The 6,305-nt window shown below is 44.4% G+C and overlaps 1 protein-coding gene across 2 annotated transcripts in view; it reads left to right on the forward strand.

Moving 5' to 3' along the window:
- The first annotated feature begins 300 nt into the window (after positions 1-300).
- The window catches only part of LOC122539653 (receptor activity-modifying protein 2-like), a 21,899-nt gene continuing 15,894 nt past the window's right edge, over positions 301-6,305 (forward strand). Inside the window, exon 1 of one of the 2 annotated variants that reach the window (XM_043674651.1) lies at positions 301-322. The gene's annotated coding sequence lies outside the window, so the exon portion shown is untranslated. Of the gene's footprint in view, positions 323-522; positions 565-6,305 lie in introns of those variants that run through there. The other variant, XM_043674650.1, reaches the window with a different exon arrangement.

The following is a 6,305-nucleotide window of genomic DNA, read 5'->3' on the forward strand; positions in this document are numbered from 1 at the left end:
TCTGTACCACCACCAACCCCACCCCCAGAGTGCCATACACAGCACCAACACCAAACCCAGTGTACCACACCCCCAATCCCCATAGCATTCTAAGTCTTGCCTAATCAGTCATAATTTTCCTTTCCCCCAACTATAACTCTTGCCCTACAGTATATACCTGTCCCTTTCCATCATCAAAATAAACGTAACCAAATTGTGGTCACTATCTCCAAATCTAATACCTGGCCTGAGGGATGGAAACTTGAATTGTAGCTCCAGTGTACAGGAGGTTGAGAGTAGTGAAGTCATGAATAAGGTTTCAAGGTTGCAGGAGCGTAGGAAGGTGAGTACCACACCCCCACCCTCCTCTAGCTTATCTCTCCACCCTTCAGGCTCTCTGCCTTTATTCCTGATGAAGGGCTTTTGCCCAAAGCGTCGATTTCGCTGCTCCTTGGATGCTGCCTGAACTGCTGTGCTCTTCCAGCACCACTAATCCAGAATCTGGTTTCCAGCATCTGCAGTCATTGTTTTTACCTCAGTGATTTGAAGTGTGTCTACTTCAATGCCAGGAGCATCCGGAATAAGGTGGGTGAACTTGCAGAATAGATTGGTACCTGGGACTTTCATGTTTTGGCCATTTCAGAACCATGGATAAAGAAGGGACAGGAATGGTTGTTGCAGGTTCCGGGATTTAGGTGTTTCAGCAAGATCAGTGAAGGCGTTAAAAGAGGGGGAGATATGGCATTGTTAGTCAAGGACAGTGTTATGGAGGCAGAAAGGACATTTGATGAGGACTCATCTACTGAGGTAGTATGGGCTGAGGTTATAAACAGGAAAGGAAAGGTCACCCTGCTGGGAGTTTTCTATTGGCCTCTAAATTGTTCCAGAGATGTAGAGGAAAGGATTGCAAGGGTAATTCTGGACAGGAGCAAATGTAACAGGGTAGTTGTTATGGGGAACTCTAACTTTCCAAATATTGACTGGAAACACTCAGTTTTTGTCCAATGTGTGCAGGAGGGTTTCTTGACACAGTATGTAGACAGGCCAACAAGAGACGAGGCCACATTGGATTTGGTACTGGCTAATGAACTAGGTCAGGTGTTAGATTTGGAAGTAGGTAAGCACTTTGATGATAGTGACCACAATTTGGTTATGTTTACTTTAGCAATGGAAAGGGATAGGTATAGACCACAGGGCAAGAGTAATAGCTAAGGGAAAGGCAATTATGATGCATAGGATGGGGAAGGAAACTGCAGAGGGATGGACACAGTTGAAATGGGCAGCACAGTGGCTCAGTGGTTAGCACTGCTGCCTAACAGCATCAGGGACCCGGATTCAATTCCCGCCTCGGGCAACTGTCAGTGTGGAGTTTGCACGTTCTCCCCGGGTTTGGGTGGGTTTCCTCCGGGTGCTTCAGTCTCCTCCCACAGTCCAAAGATGTGCAGGTCAGGTGAACTGGCCATGCTAGAATTGCCTGTAGAATTAGGTGCATTAGTCAGGGGTAAATGTAGGGGAATGGGTCCGGATGGGTTGCTCTTCGGGAGGTTGGTGTGGACTTGTTGGGCCGAGGGGCCTGTTTCCATGCTGTAGGGAATCTAACCTCAAATTGGAGCTTGATCAAGGAACAGCTACTGCGTAACCTTGATATGTATGTACCTATCAGGCAGTGAGGAAGTGGTTGAGCGAGGGAACTGTGGTTTACTAAAGAAGTTGAATCTCTTGTCAAGAGGAAGAAGGAGACTTATGTAAGGATCAGATATGAAGGCTCAGTTAGGGTGCTTGAGAATTACAGGTTAGCCAGGGTAGGACCTAAAGAGAGAGCTAAGAAGAGCCAGGAGGGGATGTGAAAAGTCATTGGCAGGTAGAATCAAGGAAAACTCTAAAGCTTTCTATAGGTATATCAAGAATAAAAGAATAACTAGAGTAAGATTAGGGCTAGTCAAGGACTGTAGTGGGAAGTTGTGTGTGGAGTCTGAGGAGATAGGAGAGACATTAAATGAATATTTTTTGTCAGTATTTACAAAGGAAAAAGACAATGTTGTCGAGGAGAATACTGAGACACAGGCTATTAAACTAGACCGGATTGAGGTTCACAAGGAGGAGGTGTTAGCAATTCTGGAAAGTGTGAAAATAGATAAGTCCCCTGGGCTGGATGGGATTTATTCTAGGATTTTTTGGGATGCCAAGGAGAGATTGCAGAGCTTTTGGCTTTTATCTTTATGTTATCATTGTCTACAGGAATAGTTCCAGAGATTGGAGGATAGCAAATGTTGTCCCCTTGTTCAAGAAGGGGAGTAGAGACAATCCTGGTAATTATAGACCAGTGAGCCTTACTTTGGTTGTGGGTAAAAAGTTGGAAAGGATTATAAGAGATAGGACTTATAATCATTTAGAAAGGAATAATTTGATTAGGGATAGTCAACATGGTTTTGTGAAGGGTAAGTTGTGCCTCACAAACCTTATTGAGATTTTTGAGAAGGTGACCAAACCGATGGATGAGGGTAAAGCAGTTGATGTGGTGTATATGGATTTTAGTAAGGCATTTGATAAGGTTCCCCACGATAGGCTATTGCACAAAATACGGAGGCATGGGATTGAGAGTGTTTTAGAGGTTTGGATCAGAAATGGCTAGCTGAAAGAAGACAGAGGGTGGCGGTTGATGGGAAATATTCATCCTGGAGTTCAGTTACTAGTGATTGAACCGCAAGGATCTGTTTGCTCATTTTTATAAATGACCTGGAGATGAGGGTGGAGAAGGATGCGTTAGTAAATTTGCGGATGGACTAAAGTCCGTGGAGTTGTGGACAGTGCAGAAGGACGATGCAGGTTACAGAGGGGCATAGATAAGTTGCAGAGCTGGACTGAGAGGTGGCAAATGGAGTTTAAAGCCAAAAAGTGTTAGGTGATTCACTTTGGAAGGAGTAACAGGAATACAGAGTACTGGGCTAATGGTAAGATTCTTGGTAATGTGGATAAGCAGAGAAATCTCAGTGTTCATGTACATAGATCCCTGAAAGTTGCTATCCCGATTGATAAGGGTGTTTAGAAGGTTACGGTGTGTTAGCTTTTACTGGTAAAGGGATTGAGTTTCAGTGCCGGGAGGTCATGTTGCAGCTGTACAAAACTCTGGTGTGGCCTCACTTGAAGTATTGTGTACAGTTCTGGTCGCCGCATTATATGAAGAATGTGGAAGCATTGGAAAGGGTGCAGAGGAGATTTACCAGGATGTTGCCTGGTATGGAGGGAAGGTCTTAAGAGGAAAGGCTGAGGGAGTTGAAGCTGTTTTCGTTAAAGAGAGGAAGGTTAAGAGGTGACCTAATAGAGACTTACAAGATGATCCTAAGATTAGGTAGGGTGGACAGTGAGAGCCTTTTTCCTCAGATGGTGATGGCTAGCACGAGGGGACATAGCTTTAAATTGAGGGGTGATAGATATAAGACAGATATCAGAGGTACGTTCTTACTCAGAGAGTAGTGGGGTCATGGAACACACTGCCTGTAAGGTAGTGGACTCACCAACTTTAAGGGCATTTAAATGGTCATTGGATAAACATATGGATGAAAATGGAATAAGGTAGATTAGATGGGCTTCAGATTGGTTTCACAGATCAGCTCAACATCGAGGGCCAAAAGGCCTGTACTGCTCCAGAATGTTCCATGTTCTGTGTTCAAATCTTCACCGCACCGCACCATCCCCACCCCCACCCCCACACAGCACCACCTTCACCATCTGACTGAGCTTGGGGAACATCATTTGGGTTAACACCAATTACATGGCCTCACTCAGCACACATCCTGAACAGGGGGACTCTAGGTCAGCCCACAGCAAAACCCCAAAACACAGCCAAGCCTTGGCCAAATGGTTAAAATGTTCTCCAGGATCCAGGCTCACAAGCCATTGTCGTTGCTGCTGGCACGTGGACTTGAGGCAAAAGAGTCCCACTGAATGGATTAATAGAACTCAAGCTGATATCCAGGAAAGTGCACACCCTGCAAAGTTCACTGACATCTGATTTGGAACAGTTAAATTGCTTAGCAACATCCAAATCCGAACCACTCAAAACAAATGTCTGGTTAAATGGTCACTTAGTTCTAGTGAAGGTCGATACCAGTGCAGTCGCTTCAGTGATCACAGAACTGGTCTTTAACAAAGTTCACTCTGGACTCCAACCCTGAAGGTTGTGCAAGACCTTGGCTAGACCAAGAACCTATAATGGGAACCTTTACAGATTAAGGGTACAATTTCAGTTCCTGTCTCTTATGAGAAGCAGCTGGTTCAGTTACCACTGATTGTAGTAAAAGGCTTGAGTCCAGGCTCGATGGGGAGAACTTGGATTGAGAAAGATTCATCTTGATGGGCTCCATATGTATCGATTAGAAACTGGTTGCCTGAATGAAGTCCTAATTAAATACACAGAAGTTTTTCAAAAATGTCTCGGGACTATCAAAGGAGCCAAGGCCACCTTGCATGTTGATCAGGAAGTAATTCCATGGTTCTGCAAGGCCTGTCCAGTGCCATTTGCCTTACAAGCAAAAATAGAGGCAGAAATCAGGAGGCTGGAAGACAAAGGGATCATCAAACTGGTGCAGTTTGCAGAAAGGGCAGCACCGGTCGTACTGATTGTCAAGCTCAATGGGTCAGTTGGCCACTTTTCCCAGCTGGATAAATATCCAAATTCCTCACATAGAGGACTGTCCTTCATGAAACTGGACATGAGCAATGCTTACCTGCAATTGCAATTAGATGACTGATAGGCAAGTTGTTGAAGAGGATAATGAGGGTCAGGATAAACCATATTTGGATAGTCGAGGTCTGATTAGGGATAGTCAGTGTTGATTTGTGTGTGGTAAGTCTGACCAAACTTTTAGAATTTTTCAAAGAGTTAACCATGAGGATAGATGACGGTAGGGCAGTGGATTTTGTCTTTATGACTTTAGTAAGGCCTTTGACAAGGTCCCATGCAGCAGGCTAATCATTAAGGTTAGGTTGCAAGGGATCCAGGGAGAACTAACTAATTTAATTCAAAACTGGCTCAATGGTAGGAAGCAGTGGGTGATGGTTGAAGGGAGTTTCTGAGACTGGAGGCCTGTGATTGGTGGTGTGCCACAGGGGGTCAGTGTTGAGACCTTTGTTATCTGTTATTTACATAAATGATCTGAATGTGAATGTACAAATCATGATTAGTAAGTTTGTGGACAACACAAAATTAGAAGGTATTGTTGGTAGCGAAAAGGTTTTCAAAAATTACAGAGGGATCTTGATCAGATGGGCAAATGCAAATTAATACAGGTAAGTGTGAGTTGTTACGCTTTGGTAAGTCAAAACAAAGTAGGATTTATACAGTAAATGGTAAGGTCCTGAGGAGTAGCAGAAAGCATAGGGGACTGTCAAAGAATACAGGAGGATATAGATACACTGGAGAGTTGAGCGGAGAAGTGGCAGATGGAGTTCAATCCAGGCAAATGTGAGATGATGCATTTTGAGAAGTCTAATTCTAGAATGAATTATACAGTAAACGGAAGAGCCTTGGGAAAGTTGATGAGCAGAGAGATCTGGGCGTACAGGTCCATTGTACCCTGAAGGTTGCTGTACAGGTGGATAGAGTGGTCAAGAAGGCATATGGTATGTTTGCCTTCATTGGACGGGGTATTGAGTATAAGAGCTGGCAAGTCATGCTAAAATTGTACAAGACATTGGTTCGGCTGCATTTAGAATACTGTGTACAGTTCTGGGCGCCACATTACCAAAAGGATGTGGACGCTTTGGAGAGGGTGCAGAGAAGGTTTACGAGGATGTTGCCTGGTATGGAAGGTGCTAGTTATGGAAAGAGGTTGAGTAGATTAGGATTGTTTTCATTAGAAAAAAGGAGATTGAGGGGGGACCTGATTGAGGAAATCATGAAGGATATAGACAGGGTGGATAGAGATAAGCTTTTTCCCAGGGTAAAGGATTCAATAACCTTCACTTGTTGGAAGATAAAGTGAGGGTGATCAAAGGTGCCCTGGCTCCCACATCTGTTGCTGAGCTTAGGTCTTTTAGAGTCATAGAGAGTCATAGAGATGTACAGCATGGAAATAGACCCTTCAGTCCAACCCATCCATGCCGACCACATATCCCAACACAATCTAGTCCCACCTGCCAGCACCCGGCCCATATCCCTCCAAACCCTTCCTATTCATATACCCATCCAAATGTCTCTTAAATGTTGCAATTGTACCAGCCTCCACCGCTTCCTCTGGCAGCTCATTCCATACACGTACCACCCTCTGCGTGAAAAAGTTGCCCCTTAGGTCTCTTTTATATCTTTCCCCCTTCACCCTAAACCT

This window comes from Chiloscyllium plagiosum, chromosome 33 (genome assembly GCF_004010195.1).
Source record: "Chiloscyllium plagiosum isolate BGI_BamShark_2017 chromosome 33, ASM401019v2, whole genome shotgun sequence".
In the NCBI taxonomy this organism is placed as follows: Eukaryota; Metazoa; Chordata; class Chondrichthyes; order Orectolobiformes; family Hemiscylliidae; genus Chiloscyllium; species Chiloscyllium plagiosum.